The sequence below is a fragment of the Rhamphochromis sp. 'chilingali' genome (assembly GCF_963969265.1).
Source record: "Rhamphochromis sp. 'chilingali' genome assembly, chromosome: 14".
In the NCBI taxonomy this organism is placed as follows: Eukaryota; Metazoa; Chordata; class Actinopteri; order Cichliformes; family Cichlidae; genus Rhamphochromis; species Rhamphochromis sp. 'chilingali'.
Window position 1 is genome coordinate 30,416,146 of NC_137941.1, and position 10,956 is coordinate 30,427,101.

A 10,956-nucleotide genomic window follows, 5' to 3' on the forward strand; every position below is an offset into this window, starting at 1 on the left:
TATTTTATTTATAGCCTATAAATAAAGCCTATATATAGCATACATGGAAAAAATTCCCCCGCTGACCCCTGCGGGCGGTCTATCCTTCAAGCTCCGGTCCTCTACCAGAGGCTTTGGAGTTTGAGGGTCCTGCACAGTATCTTAGCTGTTCCTAGGACTGCGCTCTTCTGGACAGAGATCTCCAATGTTGTTCCTGGGATCTGGTGGACCCACTCGCCTAGTTTGGGAGTCACCGCACCTAGTGCTCCGATTACCACTGGGACCACTGTTACCTTCACCCTTCACATTTTCTCAAGCTCTTCTCTGAGCCCTTGGTATTTCTCCAGCTTCTCGTGTTCCTTCTTTCTGATGTTGCTGTCATTGGGAACCGCTACCTCTATCAGAATCAGAATCAGAATACTTTATTAATCCCGAAGGAAATTAGGAATTATCACTATGGCCGTCTCCTTCTGTTTGTCTACCACCACTATGTCCGGTTGGTTAGCCACCACCATTTTGTCCGTCTGCATCTGCATCTAAGTCCCACAGGAACTTAGCTCGGTCATTCTCCACCACCCTTGTGGGCGTCTCCCATTTTGACCTCAGGACTTTAACGCCATATTTGGCACAGATGTTTGTGTATACCATGCCAACCACTTGGTTATGGTGTTCCATGTATACCCTGCGTGCTAGCATCTTGCATCCTGCTGTTATGTGATGGATTGTCTCTGGAGCATCTTTACACAGCCTGCACATGGGGTCTTGCCTGGTGTGATAGACCCCAGCCTCTATCAGTCTTGTGCTCAGAGCTTGTTCCTGTGCTGCCATGATTAGTGCCTCTGTGCTGTCTTTTAGTCCAGCTTTGTCCAGCAACTGGTAGGATTTCTGGATGTCAGCCACTTCCTCTATCCTATTGTCCCTCTATGATGGTGCCTCCTCTTTCTCGGGTTTCTGCTGCCTGAGGTATTCCCTGAGCATGTGGTTGGTTAGGGCCATCTTCCTGATGTATTCATGGATGTTTGCTGCCTCATCCTGGACTGTGGTGCTGACACACCAGTCCTTGCTTTTGCTTAGCATACAGCCTCAGGGTGCTGGATTTGGGGTGAAACCCTCCATGCATGGTCAGAGTCTCCTGATCATGATGTCACTGGCTTCTATCTCCACCTTTGGCCAACTTATTATGCCAGCAGGGTACCTGATCAAGGGCAAGGCGTAGGTGTTGATAGCCCAGATCTTGTTCTTACCATTCAGCTGACTCCTCAGGACTTGCCTGATCCTCTGCAGGTACTTGGTGGTTGCAGCTCTCCTAGCAGCCTCTTCATGGTTCCCATTTGCCTGTGAGATCTCCAGGTACTTGTAGCTGTCTTCAATGTTTGCAATGTTGCCTTCTGGTAGTTCCATCCCCTCAGTTCTGACTACCTTCCCTCTCTTTGTTATCATCCACTTTGTTCAAGACAGTCCAATGAAATCTAAAAACCATTGCATTCTTCAGTTATTCAGTTCTCACCCCACGCTGCCCAACTGAATCCAGTTCTGGGACTGATATAGTATTACCACCCAGGAGCTCTGTGTTGGAAAATCCATGAGAAGACTTTAACAAAGACGCTCCCTTTAAATCAGTATCAGAATCAGCATACTTTATTAATCCCTTGTGAAATTATGTGGGTTACGGGTTGCTCCAGTACAGTGACATTAGAAAAAACAATAACAAAAACAAAAACAGACTAGACTATTAACAATAGAATATCTTAAGATCTAAGGAATAGCACAATATATACAAATCACCAAATAATAAATATCCAGATGTGATTGCAAATAAATATCAAGAAAATAGACGGCAACATTACAGAGTAAGAAAAGAGTGTGTGCAAAAGGATGTAACTTTTGCAGTGTTTACAGTGTATTAGACGGAGGAGTTCTACAGGGAGATGGCCACAGGCAGGAATGATTTCCTGCGTCGTTCAGTGGTTTTTGGTAATTTCAGTCTCTCACTGAACGTTGATGTGATACTACAGAACTTTAATAACTTTTATCTGAGTAGACTGAGTTTCACTTTAGTGGACCTAAGCCTCCTAGTTTTTTCTCATGAAAGACTGAATAGGTTAATCAAGTTTTGGTTGTTCTTTTTTCTTTACTTTCTTTTCTTTTTCTGGATACTGGTTCCGGGTCGCTACTCGTGCGGTCCACCGGCCAGTCAGCTGAAAAGTTTTTTCAGTCACTTTAATTTTAAAACTGTATATACTGTATATTCTGTGCATTTATTATCTCACTGTTATACCCTGTTCTTACTGTCCTTATCTTCAACGTTATGCTGCTCGGTTGTCTGTTAATTGCCCCTGGGGGATGAATAAAATCTTCTGATTCTGATTACTACCCTAAGAGATCAATTGTCAAAGCACCTTAAGTAGATGGTATAATAATTTCGAGCTTTGAAGTAAATTTTGATTCTATTACTTAATGTGCAGAAACAGAATTACAATTTAGCCACACTACTTGCATGCTGACTTGGGGTATCTTTGCCACTGTTTATTAGACACTGAACTTCTGGACTGCAAAGCTGCCTTAAAGTCAAAACAACTCTTCACAGTTTAAAAAAGGTCACATGAATGCATGTTGTGGTGGAGGGTTTGCTGAAATCCGTGGAGGGTGAAGTAGAGTGATTAAAAACATACTGCATGGTCAGAGCAGGACGCATTAGAACTGTGGATAGGATCTTGTAAATACAATTCCCAGCCAGGTAACTCAATGGACAATAAACTAAATTTAACTTACATAACACTTAATGGGTATGTAGAGGTGGAAAAGTACAGATATGTCTATTTTCTGATTATTTTTACAATATATGCTGCAGTAATTTTCTCTAATTCCACCATTATTCGTCTTATTGTGTTTCATCAAAGCCTTCATGAGCCCATGTATATTTTTATTGCAGTTTTGCTGATTAACTCTACTTTTTTTTGCACAACCATCTACCCAAAGTTTTTGCTTGATGTTTTATCTGAAAAACAGATTATATCACACACACACACACACACACACACACACACACGTGTCACTTTCAGTATTTTGTACTTTACACTTCAGGAGCTTCAGAATTTTTAGTGTTGGCAGCCATGGTCTATGACAGATATGTGTCTATATGCAAACCTTTGCAATATTCCGTAATCATGAAAAAAAACTACCATCTCTGTTTTCTTGGTCTTAGTGTGGCTTGTGCCTGCTTGTCAGGTTGCAGGAACAACTGTCAGGGCTCTGTGTGCGGGCAGGCAGAGATGAGGATCCAAATGCAGGACTCGAACACAGAATTGTAACTCACAAAACCTCAGCTTTATTGCTGGCAGGAAAACAAACATGAAGTGAGGATGGAACACTGAGACCAAGGACACACAGGCATAATCTGAGGGTACGACGCGACACTGGGCATGGGAAAACAGGGCTTAAATACACAGGGTAGTAATGAGGAAATGGGCCACAGAAGGGAGAGATCAGGGCTAACGAGACATGGGGAACAAAGCTGCACACACTAACATAAGACAAAGACTTTCACAATAAAACAGGAAACATGAATCACAACTCAGAGACATGGACTCAACACAGAGACAGAAAATGAAACATGGAACTGAACTATACATGAAACCACCATTCCTAAAACATGGATAATATAAACATGAAACTCTAATAATAATAATAATAATAATAATAATAATAAACATCACAACAAGAGAATGAGAATCAATCCAAAACACCAAGATAACTGACACACAAAGTACCAGAGAAACAAAGAATAATCCATGATGCAAAAGTGAACCAAAACATAATAAACTCGAAATACTGGGTCCAACGGACCCAGAACCGTGACAGTACCCCCCCTCAAAGGGCTGGCTCCCGACAGCCCCAAACAAAAAAAAGCATAAAGCACCAGGCCAGGGCGGGCGGAGGGGGTCCAGGACGGAGGGACAGAGACCAAACAAAAAACAAGGAGCTCTAGAGTCCACGAAGAGTTCAGGGGGCCGACCGTGCACACGGCAACGGCGGCGACGGGCGAACAGTTCCGGAGGCCGACCGTGCACACGGCAACGGGCGGCGACGGGCGAACAGTTCCGGAGGCCGACCGTGCACACGGCAACGGGCGGCGACGGGCGAACAGTTCCGGAGGACGACCACTTGGAAGGCAGTGGCGGCCACTGAGCAGGTCCGGAGGGCGGCCGCGATGCCAGCGGCGGCGACAAACCCTTTCCGGAGGCCGTCCTCGAAGGCCATGATGCCACCTAATAGGCCCGGAAAACGGCCGGCAGAGGCGAGGAGGAACGGGTCGAGCTGGCTCTGACGGCGGTATGGCAACCGCAGGACCAGACGAAGACGAAGGCGGAGCCGAGGCCGGACCAGGCGTGGATGAAGACACGGAGGCCGGACCAGGCGTGGATGAAGACACGGAGGCCGGACCAGGCGTGGATGAAGACACGGAGGCCGGACCAGGCGTGGATGAAGACACGGAGGCCGGACCAGGCGTGGATGAAGGGACGGCTGCGGAACCTGACGGCAGCGGGACGGCTGCGGAACCTGACGGCAGCGGGACGGCTGCGGAACCTGACGGCAGCGGGACGGCTGCGGATGATGATGTAAAAGTCGCGGGGGACGATTCAGCAGGTGATGGCTGAACCAATTTCCCCGGACCATCAGCAGGTGTGAGGATGTGCTGGCTGGGTCCCCCAGGACCCTCAGCTAACGTGGCTTGAGGCTGGACGGGCGACTCGGGCCCTCCAGCGGACGTGGCTTGAGGCTGGACAGGCGACTCGGGCCCTCCAGCGGACGAAACATGAGGCCGGCTGGGTTCTCCCGAACCCCCAGCGGACGAAACATGAGGCCGGCTGGGTTCTCCCGAACCCCCAGCGGACGAAACATGAGGCTGGCTGGGCTCCTCGGGCCCTCCAGCTGGAGCAGATGCAGGGCCAGAGGCAATAGGGACCCCTGACTGAGGGCGAAGATGAGAGGCTGATTTAGCAGATGACAACGCCAATGATTCCTTCACTAACTGAACTACTGACTGGGTTATGGATTGCAACAAAGCTTGCAACAAATCTGATTGTGGTTGCGACTGAGCTATGAATAACGGGGGTGAAGACTGAGCTACGGGTGACGTAATTTGAGATGAAAGCGGTAGTGGAGTAGGTGACAGGGCTACAGGTGGCTGCTGATCAGGGGACACTGTAAACTGAGCTGAAGGTGGCTGCTGATCAGGGGACACTGTAAACTGAGCTGAAGGTGGCTGCTGATCAGCTGACTGAACTGAAGGTGGCTGCTGATCAGAAAACTGAGCTGGGAACTGCCATAAAGGTTGTAGTGATGGTGGTTGTGATGGTGACTGAGCTAATCCTCCTGAGCCTTCTGAACACGACAAAAACTGCTGGAAGGGCTCACCTGAGCCTCCAGCTGACACAGGAACGGGTGCCGGCACCAGCTGAACACCAAACCCTTCCACCCGAGGAACTGAAACGGGTGGAGGGGAACGCTGGGCCCGAGCTACCCTAGGAGCAGAAACAGGAGGAGAGAGAAGCTCAGGAATGGTCTCAAAATGCCCAATATTGCCAACTGGGTCTGAGCATATAGTCTTAGCAGAGTGGGCAACCTCAGAAACATTCAACTGGGACACAGAACAGTCCCTGGGAAGAGCCACGGTCTTAATAGATTGTAGAGAGGTGCAACTAGAGTCCTTAAATGTCCTTGGGGAACAGACAGCCCCTTCCTTCAGAGAGCCTGAGTTACAGCCTGAAATTTCTGTCCCTACCAACTGCCTGCGCCCTTGCTGAAAAGTACATGGCTGAAAGGCTGGCTTAGAAACATTAACCACCTCCCTTTCAGCTGACTTGAAAACAGAACTTGAAGCCTCCAGAAATTTCACAGCAGTTCGAACATTTCTCCCCCCAGATTTAAGTGGCGTAGTCTTATTCATTTTAACACTAGGTTCAGATTGGGCAGAATGAAAACAGGTTCTTAAATCCTCAGAGCAGGGGTTCACAGGGTTAACAAACACAGACTCAACTACCTTTAAGTTAGTAGATTTAGATTCACTTGAATGGCAGGTAGTCTTCAGAATCTTAGGGGTAGATTTATTGTTTGTTATGTTCAAGAGTTCAGGAGGAGCATGAGAAAGACAGTCTTTGTTGCTCACCACTGCTGACTGTCCAGAGGAAGCGGAGCGACGGCTGCGTGAGCGTCGCTCACTCTGGGAAGAGGGAGGTAAGCCAGACTGCGAATCCTCCTGCAGACCGGGCCGAAAGTCTTTCGGTGGGCCGGGCTGGGACGAAGAGGCGGGAAGTTTGTGTAGCTCCGAACGTGGAAGTCCCAAAAACAAAGCAAAGGATTGCAGTGGAGTAAGCCCAGTGTCTTCCACCACATAATCCTTCTTTCGTCGCTGCTTGCCCCTCCTGCAGGGCCTGAATTCGGAGAGCAGCGGTGGAGTGACACCAGAAAACGGAGGAGCTACTGCCGTCGAGGGAGAGCGCTTGGCCCCTCGCATCCCTGACGGAACAGCTGATGGAACGGCGGTAGCCATCGCAGTTTGGAAGCTGCGGGGCCCACCCAGAGCCAAACGAGACCCATCGAATGGTGACTCGTGCTCCCAGGCACACCTAGCCCCCTGCCTCTCCCTCTCCTTGAGGAAGGTGGAGACTGCGGGTCGCCGATACCATACGGAGTCTGCTAGATCCATACTGGTCGCGTCGTTCTGTCAGGGCTCTGTGTGCGAGCAGGCAGAGATGAGGATGCAAATGCAGGACTCAAACACAGAATTGTAACTCACAAAACCTCAGCTTTATTGCTGGCAGGAAAACAAACATGAAGTGAGGATGGAACACTGAGACCAAGGACACACAGGCATAATCTGAGGGTACGACGCGACACTGGGCATGGGAAAACACAGGGCTTAAATACACAGGGTAGTAATGAGGAAATGGGCCACAGAAGGGAGACACAGCTGGGAGAGATCAGGGCTAACGAGACATGGGGAACAAAGCTGCACACACTAACATAAGACAAAGACTTTCACAATAAAACAGGAAACATGAATCACAACTCAGAGACATGGACTCAACACAGAGACAGAAAATGAAACATGGAACTGAACTATACATGAAACCACCATTCCTAAAACATGGATAATAGAAACATGAAACTCTAATAATAATAATAATAATAAACATCACAACAAGAGAATGAGAAACAATCCAAAACACCAAGATAACTGAAACACAAAGTACCAGAGAAACAAAGAATAATCCATGATGCAAAAGTGAACCAAAACATAATAAACTCGAAATACTGGGTCCAACGGACCCAGAACCGTGACAACAACATCACTAAGTGCTACTAGAAAAGTGTGTAACTTTACTCTGCAAGGGATATTTTGTAATAAGTCAGTTTACAAACTTCATTGTGTGAGTTCAAGAGTTTTGGCTATTTATGGTGTGAATGTTTTGCTCAATATTGTATTTTTTCCCATGCTCTACATAGTTTTCACTTACACAAAGATACTTATAATATCTTATCAAAGCTGTAGAGAAGTCAGGAAAAAAGCTACACAGACCTGCTTACCTCACCTGCTGGTTTTATTCAACTATTCATTCTTCTGTACATGTGAAGTTATTATACTTCGACTGGAATCTGATATTTCACAGACTGTACGTTTAATAATGACTTTGCAAGTGGTTTTATATCATCCACTGTTTAATCCAATCATATATGGACTAAAAATGAAATACATTTCTAAACACCTAAAGAGATTGTTCTGCTAAGAAAAAAGTATAGTGAGATGTTTGATTTTGATCCCTGAAACAGATTTATTGTTTATTTCATCAGATATTCTTTATATTGATATATCTCCTATATAAATATTGATTTATCTCTCTTTGTACTTAACAATTTTTCTTTTATCTATTTATTTAACAATCTCTCACTTTGTGTGAGAATCAACATTTTGTTCATGTGATGAACTCTTCTGTTACAAATTGGTGAGGACTTCTACACTAACAGTCACATTTATAGCTACATGTTGACAGACTTTTCAAAATCATCTGCAATAGAAAAAAGTAAAGACAAAAAGAAAATTAATTAAGAAAGCAGCTCTTCAAGTGGGCACTGATAGGAAAAGAAACATAGCTGTTGATAATAATGCAGATTTGGGTCCTGCTGTTAAATGAAACCTTCCCCTTGTATATGTAAGTATTCTTTTGCCATGTTATCAGACTGTAGAGTGACAAATTAGTCAAACATAATAAGAGTAGCACATGGGTGTAGAATTGCTAGCTAACAACAAGCTTGTAATACAGTGTGTTTTCACCATTGTTTTTTCCTGAAATTGGCTTTATTTTGGTATTAAATCAATTTGTTCTAGAAGTAATTAGTGTTACCTTAAAACTTCACACATCACCTACAGCAAAGTGCAAAAGCAACCCAAGAGTTCCTTATGGCAAAGAAATTATGTTAATGTTAAGATATTTTAAGCTCTTGGAGAGATGGTTGAACCTTTGTGTCCTTAAAAGACCAGAAAAGTTTTCTGGTGTCGAATATATTTACTAATAAAAGCTTGAGGAGCTTAAGGGTCCTGTGCAGCATCCTTGCTGTTATTTGGACTGCACTTTTCTGGACAGAGATCTGGGATGTCCTTCACTACCCCAAGTCCTAAAATTACTATGTGAAACACTGTTTCTTTCACCCTCCACATCTTCTCACGTTCCTCTCTCAGCCCTTGGTACTTCTAAAGCTTCTCATGTTCCTTCTTCCTAGTGTTGCTATCACTTGGTAACACCACAGTACATCTATCACTACAGCTAATAGACCCCATTCCAACAGTACTGCTCAGAGAGGTCCTACCTTAAAGTATACCTCAGTCTTAAATATGGGCATACCACAGGCCTTTAAAGTGGACATGAAACACTTCATTTATAGAGGCTAATTTACATGATGGAGCCCAGCTCTCACAAACTGACACAGTGTGTGTTGCTGGATTTAGGAAAATAGTGCTTAAAACGCTAAAGAAGCTAACTAGAGTCCATGATCGTCTGGCAGCACAAATGAACAGGTCACCACCATGAGGGAGAGGTCGCCACACCACATGATCCTGCTAAGATGAACAGACATATGGCTCAATACACAGAAGGGAATAAGCAGGAATTCCAGAGAAACAACACACCAGCTACTGGTACAAGGTACCCAATACTGCAAGACCAGGCTCAGCAACTTATGCATCACCTGGATTGGCAAGAAAGCCTATGACTCGATGCCCCACACACAGATCTTGGAACGCATAGATTTGTACAAGATAAAAAGGACACTAAGAGCCTGAATCAGAAATTTGATGGGGATGTGGCGAACTTCAAGCCTATAGCACAAGTCGCCATCAAGTGCGGGATTTATCAAGGAGATGCGCTGTCCCCACTCGTGTTCTACATATGCCTGAAACCCCTGAGTCATTGACTGTAACAACATCGGAATGTAATTTGTACTGGAAAAATGTAGTTGGATGTACCTGGGAATCCCACAAACAAATAACCATGAAGAAACTGCTAGGAAAGCCAGTCTCCAGTAGTGTTGATTGCCTGTTGTCTCTGGTCCTCTGGGACTCACCCTTTGGCAGTGGGCAACCCATCTGGGCCTTCCTGATAAAAAATATCTAATATAGTAGAATAGAATAGAATAGAATAAACCTTTATTATCCCATGGATAACAGATTTTGACATAGATTGTTACACAACTGTACACACAGTAGCTTTTTCACATTTTAGTTCAAAAACCAGAACCTCAGAGATACATACTTCATCAATCTTAAAAAGTGAACATTTGATAAATGCCACAGCCAAAACTTCACCCTGGCCACTTTCTCTGGGACAATTAAAACAATCATAAAGGGAGGGCATAGTTCACCAACTAGGCAGTCCTCTCCAGAGTTTATTCACATTTCTGTTAAAAATATAAAACTATCAAGGGCTCTAACATTAAAAAGACTAAACTTAGCAAGGTGAATGGAGGTAGCAAAGAAACTGTAGGTTGTAGATGAACAACATTTAAAAAACTGGATGAGACAAGAGATTCCCTACGCCTTGCAAAAACTGTCCTATTAGTTATTAAGGCCAAAATACCAAAAACGTCACTTGAGGGTTCAAGTCCAGCTGTATTGTATATCAGTCTATTATAATCAACAGGTATGGTTGTTCATGCCTGAGGTTTTTGTTTGTTTGTTTGTTTTTGTTTTGTGTTTTGATACTGCATTCTGTGTCAGTGAAGGGCCTGTACTATTTCTTCAATTGGTTAATACTCTGCGTAGAAGCCTGGCTGGTCCTGAAGGCCTCTATAGATTGAAATCATCTCAACAGAGACTTCAGGTTACACCCATGCCTTACAGAACAAAAATAGTAAAACTGACCAAATAAAGGATCCTTTCCAGAAAATGAAAGTGAACTACTAGCTAAACTACATTTTCTTGCACTCCAAAAGAAAACAAACTGGAAAGAAAATCCAGATATATAGTTTTCAACTGTAAAATAAAACGTATTTTGAGGTGTCTGAACTGTATGTAACACAAGATTGTAATGGAATTTCATTTACACAGAGCCACAAGATAAAAAGTGACTGGCATGATAACTGTCTCATTTTTTAAGTACTCGACCTTATGTTACTCTACTTCATCCCTTTTTCATTTCTCTTGATGTTGTGTTAGTATCCATTAAGAAGGATATTCACGTTTAATTTCATTGTGAAAATCAATAGGGGCAATCACATTAGATGAAACTATTAACAAATGTATTATTAATGAGGAGAGTGATATCAAACATTCATTTTAATATTTGTTTACGTTTCATTTTGGTTTTTAAATATTGATCAATTCTCAGTTGTAGGAGGAAAACATTAAGCCAGTTTTCATAAAATTCATAAAAAATGAGTAATAAAAAAAGACTATAAATTAATAAATTGGTTTGCTTGCAA

At 44.1% G+C, this 10,956-nt stretch overlaps 1 pseudogene across 1 annotated transcript; it reads left to right on the top strand.

The window, feature by feature from the left end:
* Window positions 1–2,724: 2,724 nt before the first annotated feature.
* LOC308410467 (olfactory receptor 5AN1-like) lies at window positions 2,725–3,255 on the top strand (annotated as a pseudogene). The gene has a single exon. The product of its transcript is annotated as an olfactory receptor 5AN1-like (transcript).
* The last annotated feature ends 7,701 nt before the right edge of the window (window positions 3,256–10,956 follow it).